This window comes from Lissotriton vulgaris, chromosome 12 (assembly GCF_964263255.1).
Source record: "Lissotriton vulgaris chromosome 12, aLisVul1.2, whole genome shotgun sequence".
Classification (NCBI taxonomy): domain Eukaryota; kingdom Metazoa; phylum Chordata; class Amphibia; order Caudata; family Salamandridae; genus Lissotriton; species Lissotriton vulgaris.
Genome location: NC_141700.1, coordinates 618,384,532 through 618,403,502, shown reverse-complemented (window position 1 = coordinate 618,403,502; position 18,971 = coordinate 618,384,532).

Here is an 18,971-nt window from a genome sequence, read left to right as displayed (position 1 = left end):
TGCATCACTAAGCACAGTACAATGAGGCATCATGGGTGGCAAAAACTGTGAGGTGAGATGGTTTATGATAGTTGACAATGGCATTAGTGGACAGAATGCCTTAATTTAGCAGAAGGGGTGAGAGTGGCTTGATGAAATAGACCTTGAAGAGAGGCGTGATGGGAGGAAGAAGCCTCAGTGTCGGAGGGAAGGGGGTTGTTCGGCATTCTGGACACCTTGAAGGAGAAAACTTGCACCCATACTTATTATATATTGCAATTTTTCATTTACAATCTGCTGATGTTCTAGCTTCATGTCTTATATTGATCCCTATAGATATGTTTTTTCTGCCAGGTAAGGAGCTGATGTTCCATGCTACTCTATATGCAATGTAGCAGATTTTGAAGATGATGCAGCCTTGAAGTGCCAGCTATTGTAGGTTTTTTTTAAGAGTAGGCAATATGTGATCTAATGTTGTGAGTCTTGACAATGAGTGTAGCATCATTGATGACGCTCTTTTTGGTTTGAAAAAAATATATTTTTATTACGTTTTTATGCATTTGGTATACTTCGTTTTCAATGAAGAAAAGCGGGGTAGTAATCACATCTCCAACCAAAGTATAGCTTTTAAGTGACATCTCATAGTTGACGAATACAACTTTCAACCAGTACAGAGGGTAATACAATCAACTGAGCACATGAACTACAAATTGCACCTGTTTAACAAAATTCAGCAAACTAATTAGCAAGATTGAGCATCAAGTGGTTCACGCGAATCCCACGAGGGGTCAGATACCCATCATTTTGCAATAGGGGAGAAAAGATTCCATTATATGATTGAGGTAGCTCTTTATTGGTACCATAGTTGAATCTCTGACAGTTGAAAGCATGGCATGGTCATGCCCAGATAAGAGAGGAGCTATTCTTACGCAATAATGAAGAAATCTGCTTCAAGGACGGTGAACTTAGCTTTGCACAGGAGTGATGAGTTTATACCATTCCATCTTACTGTGAAAGAGACCTCTAGCTGCAGGTTCCTTACCTCTTGAATGCTCTCCAGGTGTCAAGCTGGATCCGAAAACTTTTTCGTAGGACTTCTGCATGCCATGAAGGTGGCGCCACTCCAGAAATGACATGCAGGGCCTATAAAGGTCCCAATACCACACACCGATGTCAGTTCTTTCAGTGATTGCTTTTTGTCAGATGTTTCTCCAGATTTTCAGCAGTGTTCAGGGAATGTCACCCCTTAAGATGACAGGTTTTAAACCCTGTAAGGACTGTCGCAAACAGATATCCGTGAAACATTCCCACCAAGTTTGCCTGGGCTGTCTGGGGTCGGGCTTCAACTCCAGGACCTGCAGGGGACTGCACGTTGATGAACTGGAAGGACATCAGGGTATGTGAGGTGAAACTTTACATTGCCAAGCACAAGAAAAAAACAGCGCTGGGACCACTCCCAGTTGAAAGCTCATTCCCGGTTCAGCTTCCACTCCCGGAATCGACAAAGCCACTCTCGCGCCTGGTAAGCATAGGATGCATAAACAGTTGAAGCAGAGTTTCACTCCTTTGCACCAATCTTACTCTTCTGATGAAGCACATTGGTGGCGCCAACAGTCCCATTCCTGACTTACGGAGCCAGTTCTGCAGCTAGTTTCAGCACAACCCGAGTTTCCGGGGCTTCAGGCACTCCATGTCAATTGAAGAGTTTTGCTCAGTCATGCTCTGGTTCTTCAGTTGTTTACAAAGTCCTTCTGGTGCCCCTTTGCGCCCCATTGAGCTGAGAGGCTTACCACCTGATTAACACCGCCGGGTTCGCTCTTGGTGCTGGTTGTATCCTGTGTGCCACTTGTGATATCAGCTTCAGCACCAACGCTGCCCTTGACGCCCTTATCCAATCCAGGCCCAGGCACGTTGATGCCAGCTTTGCTGCCCAAAGAGGTGGCCCTAATTGTCCTTTCGGACGTTGACTTAACTGAAGTGGATAATCCGACGAAGGTTTCTGCTCTCACCTTACCTCCAGGCAGGCAAACTCCTTACGTTCTCTTTGTGGCACAGCCACCGTCAATTATCCTGATCAAGAAGAGGAGTTTTCTCAGCCTTGTGCCGATGACCATGAGAACTTGGAGGTTTGCCAGTGGGTTAAACACTTCCTTGGAGTCTAACCTTTTTTTCCCTCCTGGCCCAGCCATGGCAGAATTTGCGTCTTACGCCATGGTTATGCGTGGGGTGGTTGAGGTCCTGGACCTCGAGCTTCCCACTATGGAGGTGAAAACTAACTTCCTGGTGGAAGTCTAAGAGGCTGGCCAGACTGTTTCTGAGCCTCTCCTACTTTTTAATGAGGCCTTGAAAGATAGTCTACTAGGGACTTGGGCTAAGCCTTCTACCGACCCTCCGATTAACCTGTAGATTGCCAGACACAATTGCCCTGCTCCAGGTGACCCATCCTTTTTGTTGCAGCACCCTTCTCTCGAGAGCCTCATGGTGCAGGCCTCCACCAGCCGGACCAAACCCCAACAATTTGTCTACTACGGTCTACTACTGCCCTTGACAGGGAGTCAAAGTGCTTGCAGACATTCAGTAAATACCTCTACTTATCCGCCAGTTTGGCCCTTCGGTTCATTGATGCAGTCTGCTTACTATGCTGCTACACTTTTGCCCTCTGGGACCTGGTGGCGCATGTCCTCCCAGGTGTTCCTGATGATCTTTGCCCACTTCTGTCACAGGCCCTTTAGGATGGTCATGATGCAGCCAGGTACACAATTTGTTGTGCATCACTGACTCCATTGGGCAGGCTTTAGGCACTTGCGCGGCTATCCATCGCCATGCATAGCTGTGGTCAACTGGGTTCTTGAGCGGTGTCCAGTACTTCCTGAGAGACACACCATTCAATGTGACTCGAGGACTCACCTCTTCCGAGAAAAGGCTTATTCTGCCCTTTAATGTTTTAAGGACAGTAGGGCCACCACTCTTTCTCTTTTCACCCAGCCTTTCCAGCAACACTGCCAACATTCATTTGGGAGCTTCGGCTGAGGCATTCCCTATTGCCGGCCTATCTCACACCTACAGGCCTCCCAACAGTTTTGTGTGAGAGGCCGTAGTGGACATTGGCCCCGCTGCCAAGGCCAGCGTGCCTCTCAACACAAGCCTCCTGCAGCCCCACCTGCAAAGCTCCTTTAGTGGACCTTTAGAGGATCACAGTCATCTGGTGGGAGACAGACTCTACTAATTTTATCAGGACTAGCAATCGATCACATCAGACAGATGCCTTATCCTTTCTTTCTTTCCCTCCACACCTTTCACTATCTACTCAACGACTGACAGAGGACCATCCCTCCATTATGCGGCAGGCAGTGCAAGCACTTTTGGCCACACCAGAGGTAGGACGTTTTTGTTGTTCCCGCTCCTTTCTGGTGCCCAAGAAGTATGAAGGTCTTCAGCCTATTCTAAAAATGTCTTCCTATGCAAGGTGAAGTTTGAAATGCTCTCCCTGGCTCAGGTCTTGTCTGCCCTCTACCCTGGAGACTGAATGATGGTGTTGGACCTGCAGGACACATTATTTCCATTTTCCCTTCCTGCTGGCTCATCAGCTTTCGGCCCTCTCAGCCGTCTCATGGTTACCTGATCAGCCCTCCTGATTTAAATCACCTATTGTGATGTGCTTTTTGGAAGGGCTGCAACATGTTTCTCCTGTCTCTGTTTGTGGTGCCCCAATCGAACTTCATTCTTGTCCTTACGTATCTAAGGTGAACTCCATTCAAATTTCCCCTCAGTTGTCCTTAACGGTTTTTCACCATTAACACAGTGTTCCTCGTTGCCATCGCTTCCACATAGGTGTGAGTAAGCTTCAGGCTTTGTATATTCTCCATACACCATCTTCTTCCCCAACAAGCGGGTTCGGCATACTGGGGAATCGTTTCTCCCAAAAGTTGTGCCAGTCTACATCAGCAAAATCCATAGCTTCGACCATAAGAGAGCGCTGAGCTTTTACATCAATTGCACCAAAGACCACCGGGCGGATGATCAGCTATTTGTGCGGTTCCTGAAATGAAAAAAGGTAAAGCTGTGCAGAAGCGTACTATCTCAAGCTGGATCGTGCTCTGTATTAAGATCTGTTATGACTGGCATAGACGTAGCCTCTGGAAGGACTGTGTTTCCACTCTACCAGGACCAAAGCTGCTGCCTCTGCTTTATCAAGCGACATCCCTGTAATAGACATCTGCCAGGCAACTACATGTGTGTCCATCTGTAGGTTCACGAAGCATTATTGTCTAGTCAACTAAATCTGCAGAGAAGGGCACTTTGCCCACTCAACCCTGCAGGACTTTATATTTTGAGTCTATCCACAGCCCATCTTCCTTAGGTATTGAGTTAGTAGCTATTGAAATGGTGACAAATCTGCGGATAGAAGTCGAAAGGAAGAACAAGGTACTTACCTTCAGTAGCGCTGTTTCTGGTAGAGACTCTATCTAGCTGCAGAATCCTCACCGACCCCCCATCCTTCCCGTTCTATGGTTGGGTTCTATTCTTTAATAAAATCCCACGTCTAGGAATCTGCACACTGATATACCTGTTTGCTTTTCGGACTCCAAGTCTGGAGGAACTGACAAACTCAAAAGCAACTGATGTCTCTAAAGAGCTTGTCATGTGATGTTAAGAAAGCGGACCAGTCTTCCAGGGAGGAACCACAATATAATGTTGTCTGCCAAAAGTCCCTATTACTTTAGGCATGGCCTAAAGTGAGATACAACTGTACCGGGGAGTGATCATATGGGTTACTAGATTGAATCTACTCATCGTGTGACTTTCGGAGCAGTGGTCCCCTCTTTAAAAAGTAGTTGATATGGAATGTGGTACCATGAGCTGGTACCACATTGGGTCTGTTTATCGCTGGCGGCCTCTGGGTTGTAGGCTAGGAGCTGTGTACTCTTCCTTACAACTTGATGTCTCTGCCGGCCGCTGGTTGTAGGCGAAAGCTGTGTTAATAAGCTGCGGACCTTAATAAACAGAATTGTTCCATCAACAATCATGTGGACAATGAAGAAGGCATGCAGCTGCTTTTGTTGTGAAGGCACCACCTGTTGCCATGTGACATTTGTGCGAACCTTTGTGGAGTACATGTGTGAGTCTAACATACAGATGTGAGTATTAAAAGTCACAAAGATGCTCCATGACCCTATAATTTAACGAGTCCAAACGTCAAATTCCTTATATGCTCTTGGAACTTTGAAATGGCATGCTGTATTTTGTTAGCATACAGTATGGGTTATTTTTATTCTCTTCCTTCTAATTTTATTATCACCCATCAGGGATGGTATAGGAGTTATTGGTTAAATTGCTGGCTGTGGCTTCGTTTCCTTAGCTGGACTCTTCTCCCTTTTCCCCTTGAAGTTCAGTTTCATCACTCAAACTTGGAAAGAAGATGCACCCCAATATTAAGCACATTATACCAAATGCTTTTTTAAATAACGAGTGGAAACTGCACCAGTCCGAATACATTTAGCGACCTGCTCTTCTTTCCCCTGCAATGACCCCTTCTACTATTAATTAATTGTTATAGATTGTAGATGAGCTGCCTGGAGGGGTAAGCACTGAATAGTGTCAGGAGACATCCCCTCTGGTGCATAAGTGATTAGCACTCCTGACCACGATCAATACTGGTGACAACCCTTCTATGCTCAGAATCTCCAGGCTAGGCCTGAGCTCTCACTTCTGTCTGAAAGAAAGGCAAGCCTTATGGGTTTACCCTTCAAGAGGAGCGGCAGATTTACATGAATTACTGCCAGGTCCCCGTGCGGATCCCCCTGACCCCCATCCTGGGACTTCACAGCAAATGGCCATGAGTGATCAACGAGCATGGTTTGATCTCGTGCGCTCTGTCTCACTGTTTTCAGCCACAGGCATTTCTCCGATGCTTCTGATGCTTGGATCTGCCTTTCCCCCGGCTCGGCGTAGCACACTAACTCACCCTTTTTTCATCACGAGAATGACTTGCCAAGGTTTGTAGCAGCCAGAGGCCTCCGGCCTTGCATTGGTCTAGTCGCCATGTTTGTCTAGCCAGAAGAATGTCCATAGAAATGCCTATATTTTGGCCCTTGCAGGCCCATTTACTACCTCAGTGCCCAGTGGCTAATGTGTGCTCATTTTAGCGGACTCTTTTTGACAGCCTTTTAGTGTTGTGTAAAAAGGGCGGGAAACCTGCTGCCCTGTTTACACAACACTACTGGGCTGCCTGCCATGAATGATTTTGTGAGTTTAAGGGCTAGGCGCTCAGCCTTTCAGATCCTTAATAATACAAGCAAAGACAATGATTTGCTTTCATGACAATGTATGCAAAAGTCTTTAAGTTGATCCAAGTCAGTGGTGCATTCACTTTTACATTTCACACATTTTACTTCAAGTAGCATGATGTACGTACACATTCCTAATCCTTAAGAGTGTTTCCTCCCAGATGTTCTGTTATTGCAATTTTATTTTTCACGTAACATGAATATTGTACAGCGCATTCTGCAAACTGAGTTGCTTCTAAGTGTTGAGGTGAGTTCGGGAAGTGGATGGGTGTTCATGATGGCATGACTGAGAGCTCTGGAGTGGAGGCTGAAGGCAGTGCGAGTTCTGACAGTGCCAGTCATGCAGGTAGATGCATCAAGCATTTTTGCGAGCGCAAATGGTGCGAATCGCAAAATTCGGCCGTTTGCGCATGCAAAAATGGCATTTGAGATGCATCAAGGGTTCATGCACCTGCAATTTATGAATTCGCAAATAATTGTGAGTTCTCAAATTGCGACTGCATTTAAGGAATCGCAAATTGCGATTCCTTAAATGCAATGCATGAACCATTCCAAGATTGCGAATTCGCAATCTGGGGACGCTATTTACTGTGAAGTCAAACTACGTGGTAAATAGCAAAAACTTAGAAATATGCACTTTAGTGCATTTTTCTAAGTTGTATGTTACACACACACATGTCCTTGGGACATGTGTGTGCGCAACACCAGTGAACATTACCATTTCAGGGGTGCTCTTGGTTATCAATGAATATTGTAAAGGCAGACGCACAGCTTGTTAATCACTGTTTTATGAATTCTTATACGAATTTTAGGGTGCTACATAGGATACGTCCATCGTCCCTGGACGCCAGTGTATACTAAAAAATCGTGTATCTAGTAAAAAAGGAAAACAAGTATGAATAAACAATACTGAAGTATATGAACTGAAACTGTGTTGGAACCCTCATTTCGCACTGGGGGAAATAAGAGGTGTGGCCATAGGGATGCATCTAGTGATTCGCTAGATACACGATTTTTTAGCATTTCAGGGGTGCAACCCTTGAAATTGCGGCAGATTTGCGATTCGCTAATAGCGAATCGCAAATAAGGAATGACTCCCATTCATTCCTATGGGCCTTTAGGCCCATAGGAATGAATGGGAAAGCCATTCCTTATTTGCGATTAGCAATTAGCGAATCGCAAATAAGGAATCAGTAGAAATCGCAACTAATATTGCGATTCCTACATGCATCCCGTTTTGCGAGTCTTTAATAGCGATTCCTTAAAATTCGCTATTAAGGACTCGCAAAACATAACTTTGAGGCATCTGGGGGATAGTGTCATAAAAGTGTTCTTACTACCTTCTTGTCCAATCGTTGGTCTCTTTAAGAGCGCACAGAGCAAGCCAGTGGTCACATATGTGCTAATTGTAATTACAATTCTGTGGGAAGGTATGTGAAGGAATTTCATAGTTTTAAAACTATGGAATGCGCCTAGGACATACATTTCTAATGGGAGGCACGCCCTACTGACTGCACCCTTGTGGAAAACTATCGTGTTCCCTTCACTTGCTTGCTGCAGTCTAACTTTGACATTATCAATGCAGGCAGTGGGTGGTGAGTGACAGTGATGGCAATGGGAGGGACCCCGGGGAATGGACGGCGGCCTCCTATGAAAACATTAAGGACCCTGCTCTTATTTCTTTTTTTATTTCTTTTAAATGTAGCAATATCTGCGCCTTTTGTAGGTCACGTATTGAAATCCTGCCAGGAGCGACCCAGTATTTCCAACTTTGTATGGTTACTTGCTTTTGACTGTGTTGTTCAAAAGTGAAGAAAAAAACTTCATAGGTGCTCTTAAGTTTGAAAAATAACCATCTACGATTTCGGGTATAAAAGGCAGCTTCTTTCACGGTGTTTGCTATTAGGGGAACCAGCTTGCATCATGTTAGCTGTCCTTTGGTTACATTTAAGGAATCATTACATTCTGTGAGTTGTAATACTGTTTTGCTTCCATTGAAACAACCTACCTGAGAAACGATTTGTAAACCAATAGGTCATAGCTAGAAACATAGGGCCAGATGAATTAAGATTCTACCTGCAAAAACTGTTTGCAAATTGCACACAGAATTTTTGCAAATGGAATCAGATTTTGTGAACTAGCCTAGGTACTATTAGGTTAGTTTGCAAAATCACCATTCTTAGAGGGTCACAGATTGGTATGCATGATTAGTATTCATGAGGCAGGTCACAATATGTGTCCCCCTGTGTGAGTGGCTGTCGTCTCAGGAATTGTGATGTGGCCTGCAACACAGCAGATCACTATCATTGTGATTGCATTCCAAAACAGATTTTTTCTAAATCCTCAAAGGAATCAGTGCTGTGAAAAGTTTAAAAAAAAGGGGGAGGGCATTTTGGAAAGCTTCCTTGGGAGCAGGCAGTAGTCCCCTGGGCCGTTGCCTACTCCCTGGTCACCCCGATTCATAAAAGGACGGGGTCACAACCCATTCTCTTTGAGTAGATAACTTTTCAGGGGTTTGCGGCCAGAATTGCAGTTTCAGACCATTGAACGACAGAGACTTCAGTGCTACGATGCCGACACAGATAAACCTAAATAGGACACATTCTTAAAACCAAGGCCTGGCATACCGCATACTTATGTAAAACTCGGAACTGGGCAATTCAATAACATTCAGCTATGGTTAAAGGAGGCTCAGCGACAGGTAGGGTGGGTAAACTGCAGCAGTGCACAGATTGGCAGGGGGGGGGGCAGTGTTTATGAAGCAAAACACCAAGGGCCAGATGTAGGTAATCCCAGATTACCAATTCTTAAATACCGAATCATACCGATTCGGTATTTAAGAACTGGCAATCGGGATGTAGGTATATTTACCGAATCAATTACCGAATCGGTAAGATTCGGTAATTACCGAATCGGTATTTACCGATTCGGTAATTGACATTGATTCCTATGGGCCTTGAGGCCCATAGGAATCAATGTCAATTACCGAATCGATAAATACCGATTCGGTAATTACCGAATTTACAAGGATCTTTTGACTGGGTGTGAGTGTTTGATTGATTCAGATGCTCCGTCCATCACCACCACCCCCTTTTGTACCACTTTGACACCCTGTTGCACCCCTGATTCTGGCTTGTGTGCAATGTGACACACATACATGCCCTTAGGGCATATATGTGTGCCACATGGCACAGGTGTACATGCACAGATGTGCATGTACACAGGAATTAGTTATTTACCATGAGATAGTATTTCATGGTAAATAACGAATTCTTAAGGGCCTGTGGCACTATTTTAAGTTCCACCTACATCTGGAATTACCGATTCGGTAAATATACCGAGTCTGTATTTTACTGAATCTGTAAATTTACCGACTCGGTAAATTTACAGATTCGGTAAAATTCAGGCCCCCTACATCTCTAAAACCAATTACCGGTCTGTAACGGCCGAAATCGGCCGTTACCGACCGGTATTTGCCGTCCTACATCTGGCCCCAAGAGAGGTGTGCAGTCTGCAGACAAGAAAATATGCATTATTTATTATAGTTTGTGAAGACGATTTAGAAGTGTGGGTCAAATTCGCATTCAAGATCGCATGTGTTTTTATGTTTTACAGTATTGTGGGATCTGTTGGTTGCTTTGAAGGATTTCTGTTTTTGTGTTAGATTACTTTTTTTATTTTATACATTTATCAAAGTTTACCAAAGAAGAAACACAAATAAAAAGAATACCCGGCAATGAAACCAATGCAGATGTCATGACCATCACATCAGAGCACTTCTCCAATTCAGCCAGCATCTGGATCACCCACCGCGGAAGGGCAGGCGCCCCAATCGAGGCAGTGCAATGGCGGCACCCAATTCACAGCCATGGGTAGTGGTATCAGAGTACTGTGCAGTGGTGCATGGAGGGTTATGACAGTCCGGTGGTGGTCCCAGGGCACAACAGCCTCCCTCGCTCTCCAGCAAGGGTCAGCTTCCCTGGCGAGTTAAGTAAAGCTCCACCACAACGATAACATTTGCACCTTTTAATGCAAACGTAGTTAATTTACAACTACGGAGATGCGCAGCCAGATAGTTCTGCACTGGTAGCCGTATGTCCAGGGCGTGCGGCTAGTCGGGAGCCTAGAGTAGTATGTCTCAAGCTCAGGGGCATATCACAGACCCTTGTGGCGATGGTGGGCCCACACTTTTCAGGCGTCCCCATTCAACCCAAAGCCAATAAATATTTGTGATATTTGAGAAGCTCAGGGCTCCTCATCACATTCAGCAGGGGGTCCTGAAGTAGGGTCCACTCAAGGTAGGAATTTAACTTTGTACTTTATTTGGAGCATCAACATCAAAGCCATGACAAACTCCAACTGACTAGAAAGCGGTTTAGAATATCCACAAGGAGAACAAACGCACGCTTAATGCTCTAAGGCCCAAATGCATCAAAGCAAAAACAGGTCGCAAAGGGGCAGATTCTCAGAATCTGCCCCTTTGCGACCAGTATTTTTGCATTTGGGATGCATCAACTCAAATGCAAAAATAACAATTTAAGTAATCTCTAATTTGCGATTGCATTTAAAGAATCTCAAATTGAGATTCCTTAAATGCAATGCATTAAAGTAAAAAAATTAGCGATTTCGCTAATAGGGGGAGCAAATTACCATGAAGTTGAACTTCATGATAATTTGCAAAAACTTTGAAAAATGCACTGAAATGCTCTATAGTGCATTTTTCAAAGTTCCATTTTACACACACATGCCCTTGGGGCATGTGTGTGTGCAAGATGTACTCATATGCAGATAGGGGTGCAACAGGGTGCCCTTTTGACACCTTGGCACCCTTAAAATTGCATTCTCAGTTTGCGATTCTCTAATTGAGAATCACAAATTGAGAATGTCTTCCCATTCATTCCTATGGGCCTCTAGGCCCATAGGAATGAATGGGGAGGTATTCCTTAATTGCGACTCGCAATTTGCGAGTCGCAGTTAAGGAATCTTTAGAAATCGCTATTTTTTAATCGATTTCTACATGCATAGCCTTTTGCTATTCCTTATTAGCGAATCCTTATTTTTCGCTAATAAGCAATCGCAAATGGCATTGTTGATGCATGTGCCAGTAAGACTTTAAAGTGCTAATTACGGGGGCGTGGCCAAGATGGCGGGCTGAGAGGACGCACCATCCGCGAGCTCCCGTGTTCCTGGGCCCTTGAACCGTTGGAAATTGGCTGATCTCCCCCCAACTGCGCAGAGATCGGCGCCAAAAACGAAAAGGTGCACAGCTGCACTGCCCGGAACTCTGGGTGACCCTGTGGATGCAGCAGCGGGGCTCCAGAGTGAGTCCGGGAACAGAGAAGACTCGGGGAGCCGGCCGAGCGCTGAAGAGGCCGGGGCCGCAGAAAGACGGCGCCGCGGAACAGCGGACTTAGCGGCACACGGACCGCCTGGAGGTGTCGGGCGGTCCCTGCACGGCCCGGCGAGACCCGGTGGAGGGGACGCACACGGTGCGCATAGTGCCCGGAGCTGACTTCGCCACTTGTGGGACCGGTGTGGGATCACTACGACGGGCCGGGGACCGGGCCTGCCGGTAGGCCTGAGGCTGCACGCTATCCCCCTGGTCCAACGGAGATCAGCACAGGGGGAGAGAGCGAGTGGGCGGCTGCTCCGGGGAGCCTCCGCATAGCACGGATTGCCAGAGCACAGCTGCCGGACATCGCTCAGCGGGAGCTTGCAGCGGCTGGGTCTGCGGAGCCCGGAGGTTGATGCGGCGGCCCGGTGTGGGGTCGCTACGCGAGTCCGGGTATGCGGCCGGAAGTGGGCCTCTAGCTGCACGTTTCCCCGCGGCCTGCCGACACTCGGCGCCGGGGGCGGCGGCACCCTTGACGAACCCTCCGACACTGCGGGGAGGCTCGGAGCCTACCACCGCAGGGCCCGGAACCAGCAGAGGGCTGCAGAGACCTGAGGGGGGCCGCGACACTGCAGGGGTTGGACCGCACGGCCTGTGACATACTCGCTCCCTGGCAGAAGGGGAGCAAATCCACCGCAGTCCCGGCCAGCCGGTGAGAGATTTAGACTCCGACGAGGGCGACACCATCGCAGAGGCGGAAGGGGCTACACAGTCACGTTAAAGAGGCATGTGGTGGGCCGGCCGCGTCTAGGACGACCCGTTACGCAGTGGTGGCGGGGCTTGACCGCCGAGCCGCACGGCCGGGCCCCCAGACTCAGTACGCTACTACTGTGACCAAAGCTGGAGGTGGACCTCAATCGCCCCCCTCGGATCGGGGCTCTCGGTGCGTCCTGGGGGCCCGCAGGCAGGAGCGTGAGCTAGCTGAGACTCCCGTTGGTGTGCCATAGGACCCGAGCCCCGCAAGGAGTTTCACTGCCGGACGGAGGGTGCCCCTGGCCTGGTGCCGAGTCACACGGCCCCCGCCGAAGGACTGCATCGTTTCGCGCGCTCTCCCACATTCACGATGTCCGGTAACAGAGGGAGAAAGAAGGGAGACCGCACATTGCCGGAAAGGCTGGGTAGGGGTACCCCGAGACAGGAAAGACAACAGCAGGCCCCGGGCCCCTCGAGCAGCTCCCGCGGAGCGGAAGGGGGGAACCCCCGCTAACCTGGTCCATCCAGGAGTCGCTATTCAGCTCCCTAAGGGATGATTTCCAGACGCTAAAGCAAGAGATAGCCGGAGAGGTTCGGGAGGTGCAGAGAGAAGTCGACTCCCTGGGCGACAGAGTGGCTACTGTGGAGGACGCCGGCCACTCCCGAGACAAAGAGATCGCACAGCTACAGCAGGAGGTGATACGATTAAGGGATCAGCAGCTTGACCTCCAGGCGCACAATGAGGATCTTGAGAATAGGTCTCGGCGCAATAACATTCGGGTCCGGGGAATTTCGTCTAAAGAGGAGGGCGGCGACGTCGCTGGATACCTGAGGGACTTGTTCAGGGAGATATTGGGCGAACCAGGGGACTTCCCTATAAGAATTGACAGGGCGCACAGAGTGGGCCTGCCGCGCCGGACCTCGGCGCCGCCCCCTGATATCTTGGCCTTTCTACCGGACTTCCCTTTGAAGGAACGGATTCTTTGTGAAGCACGGAAGCAGCAGTCCCTACGTTTCCGGGGACACCAGGTGGCCCTTTTTCAGGATTTATCAGCAATCACGCTGCAAAAACGCAAAGCATTTAAAACAGCTACGGATTTCCTGAGGGAGCACGACACGCAGTACTCCTGGGGCCATCCCTTCCGGCTCATCTTTCGGTGGAACGGGACTTTGCACCAACTCCGGTCCCTGCAGGACACCTGTGGAGTGCTGGGGATCACCGCGACGGACGAGGATGCACCTACCCCTCGCCGTCGACGCGGCACCCGAGATGGTTGGCAGGTGCTCCAGGAACGGCGATCTCCTTCTACGCCCATGCGGCCGAACTCACCCACTGTCCGGGCAGAAATGGGCAGTGCAGTGCGGGAGGTGACCACAGAGACGGCGTCTGGTGATGTGGCCCTGACGGCCTGAATGCACTCCGGGGGAGATCGAAATTGCTTCTTCATCAATGCAGGTTTGAGGGTTCCGGGGAGGGGGGGCGGTGGGGTTTTTTTTGTGGCTGGACGTCCACTTGAATAAATTTCCTTGGACTTGTCCACTAGGGACCGGACTTGGACAATGGGGGTTTTTGAACAGTTGACCGAGGGGGAGGGGAGGGAGAGGGGCTGTTGGGGAGATGGGAGGTTGGTTGTTTGCATGACGGGACTGTTGGGGAGGGGAGGGGGGACGGGGAGGGAGTGGGGAGGGATGGGCAGTTTGAGGGATGTTCACGGGGGAGTTGGGGGGGTTCGGGGTGGGGATCCGGGAGTTGGGAAGGGGGGAGGGTCGTCCAGTGCACTGCGCAGTTACTAGCTGCTTTGGCGGCATTCATACACCTTAGTTTGCCGGGGCAGGGAAGCTACGCGCTCACTTACACTTTCTTCTATGCCTTGCAGCTTCTGGTAGCTTTACAGGCGCTCATACACCTTGCCTCACCCGAGCGGAGCCTTAACGCTTTTACCGACACCTTCCTCTATGCCTCCTGACACTTTTAAGGTGGTGACTCTGAATGTCAGGGGTTTGACTAACCTGGTCAAACGGCCGGCGGTGCTTTCTCTCCTGGAGAACACGCGTGGAGACATATGTCTCCTTCAGGAGACACACTCTCAATGGGAGCACAGAGGGAATCAGACAGGGTCGCCCTCCACTCAAAACTAGACCTACAACAAAAGACCCTGTTGAACGGACGTCCAAGTGTGTCAGTTACTAAGAAATAGAACAGTCTGAGTGTACTGATAGCTATTCCAACCCCTTACAGTTAGCTCTCGTGGTGTAGCTTCAAATGCGCCTCATCTCGTTCTTCGTGAAAAAGCCAGGTGAAGGCGAGAACTCACGTTAGGAGTACTCCATCATCCGTTTCAACCCCTGAGCGGCCGGTATGATCAACTAGGCTGACTCTGGTTAACACAGAACAAGTGTCCAAGAGTGGAGTGGCAGCATTTAGTGCAGCCCTGATGAATCTGCCAAAACTAAGGTGGCAGTGAAACATGTCGGCATTTTAAATAGGTAATGGTATGCAGGAATAGCTACCAGCCTTTTTTATATGTACAGCACCTCTTTCCCTATGAATAAAATTGGTTCAGGGATTTGGTTGCTGTGTTTTGTGCACTGATTTATGTTGTGTGTTTGTCACTAGCAGATGCTTCTGCTTTTCACTGTTTGTTACACGTCTTTGGTTGTTTGTTTTGGACACTCTCTTTTTTATTTTCTTTGAGAATCAAGTGACTACCGATGATGAGACAGGGGCTTGTCTGGAAATTACATACCAGTTACCCCGTTGGTGGTGTTTCCGTGAGGTGTCACTTGTTTCTCACACATTTTTTCTAAGCAGATATTTGTCCAACAGTGTTGGTGTGGATAATTGGTACTGACCTTGTAGGGTCAGACAAGTTGCATTTGTTGTTCTGTGTATCTGTCAAGGAAGTTGGGCATTTTTTAACATAAAAATTGGGGCGCAGTGCAGTGAATTACCTCCTTATAAACTGTAAGGGGTTGGAATAGCTATCAGTACACTCAGACTGTTCTATTTCTTAGTAACTGACACACTTGGACGTCCGTTCGACAGGGTCTTTTGTTGTAGGTCTCCTTCAGGAGACACACCTGCTGCCACAGGACACACACAGGCTGCGCTCACATAAGTTCCCGTCACAGTTCTTCCCTTCCTGTACCACTAAGATGGCGGGGGTGGCAATACTGGTAGCCAGACACTTTAAAGGGGCTATCCTTCACAAACTCACAGAACAGAAAGGCCGACTGTTAGCATACCGATTGGAGGTCTTACTTTCACGATCGGGTCCCTGTATAGCCCTAATGAACGGCAGGAACGATTCCTGCAATCGGCGATTGTAGATATTACCGCCTGGCAAGATAGACACATTATTCTCGGTGGAGATTTTAACATGGTTTTTGACTCAGCCATGGACAGGTCGGCGCAACGCTCCACGCAGGTCGGGGAGTTCTCTGCCGGATGTAGGGCACGGCTGTCGGAGGTAGACTTACTTGATCTTTGGTGACACATGCATCCCACAGACAGGGGATATTCGTATTATTCCAACGCACACAAAACGTATGCGAGGCTAGATCATCTCCTGGTCACGTCTCCAGTGCAGGCACTGGTCTCGGGGTCGGACATGGGAGTGTTATCTTTATCGGATCACGCCCCGGTCTGTGCCACTTTGTGTCTGCCGCCGGCAGCTGGTCCTCCCAGAACATGGCACCTCCGCGACACCCTGCTACACAGGAAGGTGGTGGTGAACCGCGTCGAGGACGCGATCCGGGAGTATCTGACCCACAACGATAACTCTGACACCACCCGGGCAACGCAGTGGACGGCCTTGAAAGCAGTCCTCCGGGGGGGAATTTTTGGCGATCTCCTCTGCTGAAAATAAGGAGCGACAGGCCAAGAGGGAAGAACTCACCAAGCGGGTCCGCGAGCTTGAACAGATACACCGCAGGGCAGGGGCCCCCAGAATTTGGTGGCAGCTTAAGGAGGCGAGGAAACTCCTGGTGGCCCTGGACTTGGACCGCGCGGAATATGCTGCACTCTGGCTGCGCCATACCTATTACACAGGGGGGGACCGTTGTGGCAGACTGCTGGCCAATAGGCTCCGAGCAGCGCGCCAGAGTCAGCTGGTGACGGAGATCTCTGACCCCACAGGGGCAGTGGTGACGGAAGACGCCCACATAGCGGACGTATTCCGCAGGTTCTACGCAGATCTCTATGCTGGTGAGCCATCGGACGAGACGGCTATGTCCACATACCTGGGCTCGGTCACCCTACCCTCCCTGGATCCCTTGCAGGCGGAGCACTTAAATCGGGATATCTGGATAGAGGAGGTGATCTCTGCCATCGCCAGGCTTAAACATGGCAAAGCGCCAGGCCCAGATGGATACACCTCGCTTTTGTACAAAACGTTCTGCATGTCACTAGCCCCAATCCTCACTCGTCTTTTTAACTCGTTCGCTGACCCAGGGGCCATTCCGCCTGATCTTCTACGGGCTTCCATCACGGTTATCCCCAAACCTGGGAAAGACCGGAAGCATTGCGGATCTTACAGACCAATATCCCTTCTGAATGTAGACTTAAAATTATACACGGGGATCCTAGCCGCCCGACTGGCTCCTCACCTACCCGGTCTTATAGACCCAGATCAGGCTGGTTTTGTCCCGGGAAGGCAGATGGTCGACAACACCAAGAGGATCGTCCACCTGTTGGAGAAGGCCTCCCGGATCCCGGGGGAGAAAATGATGTTGGCGGTGGACGCGGAGAAGGCGTTCGACCGGGTGCACTGGCCTTACCTAGAACGGGTCCCGGTGAAGGCGGGCATAGGAGATAAGTTTCGCTCCATGATCCTTAATTGCTACAGGCTGCCAACTGCTGTGGTTCGCATGAATGGTTATAATTCGAGGAGCTTCAACATCGAGAGAGGTACTAGGCAGGGATGCCCGCTCTCGCCCCTGCTCTTTGCCCTTTATATGGAACCGTTCGCCTAACGGGTGTGTGACAATCCGGCGGTGACAGGGGTGCGGATGGGAGGTTTCACGCACGCTATAAGCCTCTACGCGGACAATGTCATTTTATCGCTTGATGTATGTATCTATGTATTTAATGCTTGTTAAGCGCGGCTCTCACCCGAAAGGGTATCCTGGCGCTGAGACTGTGTCTAACCATCAGGCGGGGTGTATTACGTTGCTCTTGGGAACAGGTAGGTCTTGAGATCCCTTTTGAAAGAGGGCAGATCTTGGCTACTCCTCAATGCCAGAGGTAAAGTATTCCATAGTGTGGCGGCCGTGAAACTAAAAGCACAGCCGCCCATCCTCACTCTATTAATCCTGGGAGTTCTCACCAGGAACGCTGAGGAAGATCTCAAAGGTCTGGCAGCTTGATACCAAGAAAAAAAATAATAAATAAATACATTTGATGACGGTCTGCCGGCCTGCATCGAGGAGCTGGCCTCCTTTGGTGCGGTCGCGGGTTTTATAATGAACATGGGAAAGTCGGTGGCTCTAGATATCTCGATTGAGCCGGCCACTAGGACCTACTTACGAAACCAATTCCCCATGCTTTGGTCATCAGAGGTGGTGCCCTACCTGGGGATCCAGCTGGCCCCCACCTTACCGGCCATGGTGTCGGCCAACTACACAGGCACAAAGATCAGAGAGGAATTGGGATGATGGAATCGCAGCACTCTCTCCTGATTGGGCAGGATAGCCGCCGTCAAAATGACGGTCCTGCCCCAGGTGCTTTACCTGTTCCGGGCCCTACCGCTCCAGCCACCAGTCGGGTGGATCCCGAAACTACAAACGGACCTCTCGCGTTTTATCTGGCAAGGCAAAAAACCCAGAATGCGCAGGGCTCTCTCAATGTTAGCCCCAGAGGCGGGAGGACTGGGAATACCGGACCTCCGTAAGTACTTCCAAGCAGCACAGTTGCGCTATCTGGTAGAATGGAGTAGGTGGGAGTCAGATAAGCACTGGCTCTTCCAGGATCAGGCGGTGGCGGGCCGGCCCCTACAAGAAATCCCATTTCTGCGCCGGCCTCACCGGCCCAAGAATTTGTACCTCTCCTTTGTTACAAGGGTGCCCCTGCGGGTCTGGGACGCTACCAACCTCGCGTATAGCCTCACCTCGTTCCCATCACCACTCACACCGTTGGTGGACAACCCAGACTTTACCCCGGGAATGGAAAGGGGAGCCTTCACACACTGGAGGCAGGCGGGGTGTAGAGCCCTGTGTCACATGTATAGCCCAGAGGGGGTCGTCCCCTTCCCGCAATTTCGCCAGGAGTTTTCACTCCCTGAAGCCGAGGGCACCGCTATATGCAGGCTCGCCACTGGGCTCTTCAACCACAGGTGCGGGAGACGACCGATAGACAACTCCTCCCATACGAAAAATGGCTTTTGACGCGCACATCGGACTCGAAATTGATCACGGATCTCTATAGGCTACTACAACCACCTTCTACACACCTCTATAACCCAGGGAGAGAACGCTGGGAACGGGAGTTGGGTAGGACACTGAGTCCTAAAGAGTGGGAGCAGATATCCTATAGGGCAAGGCACTCGGCGTACCACATGGGCCTCACTGACACACTAACTAAGGTCTCCACCTATTGGTACTATACGCCGGAGCGTGTTCAC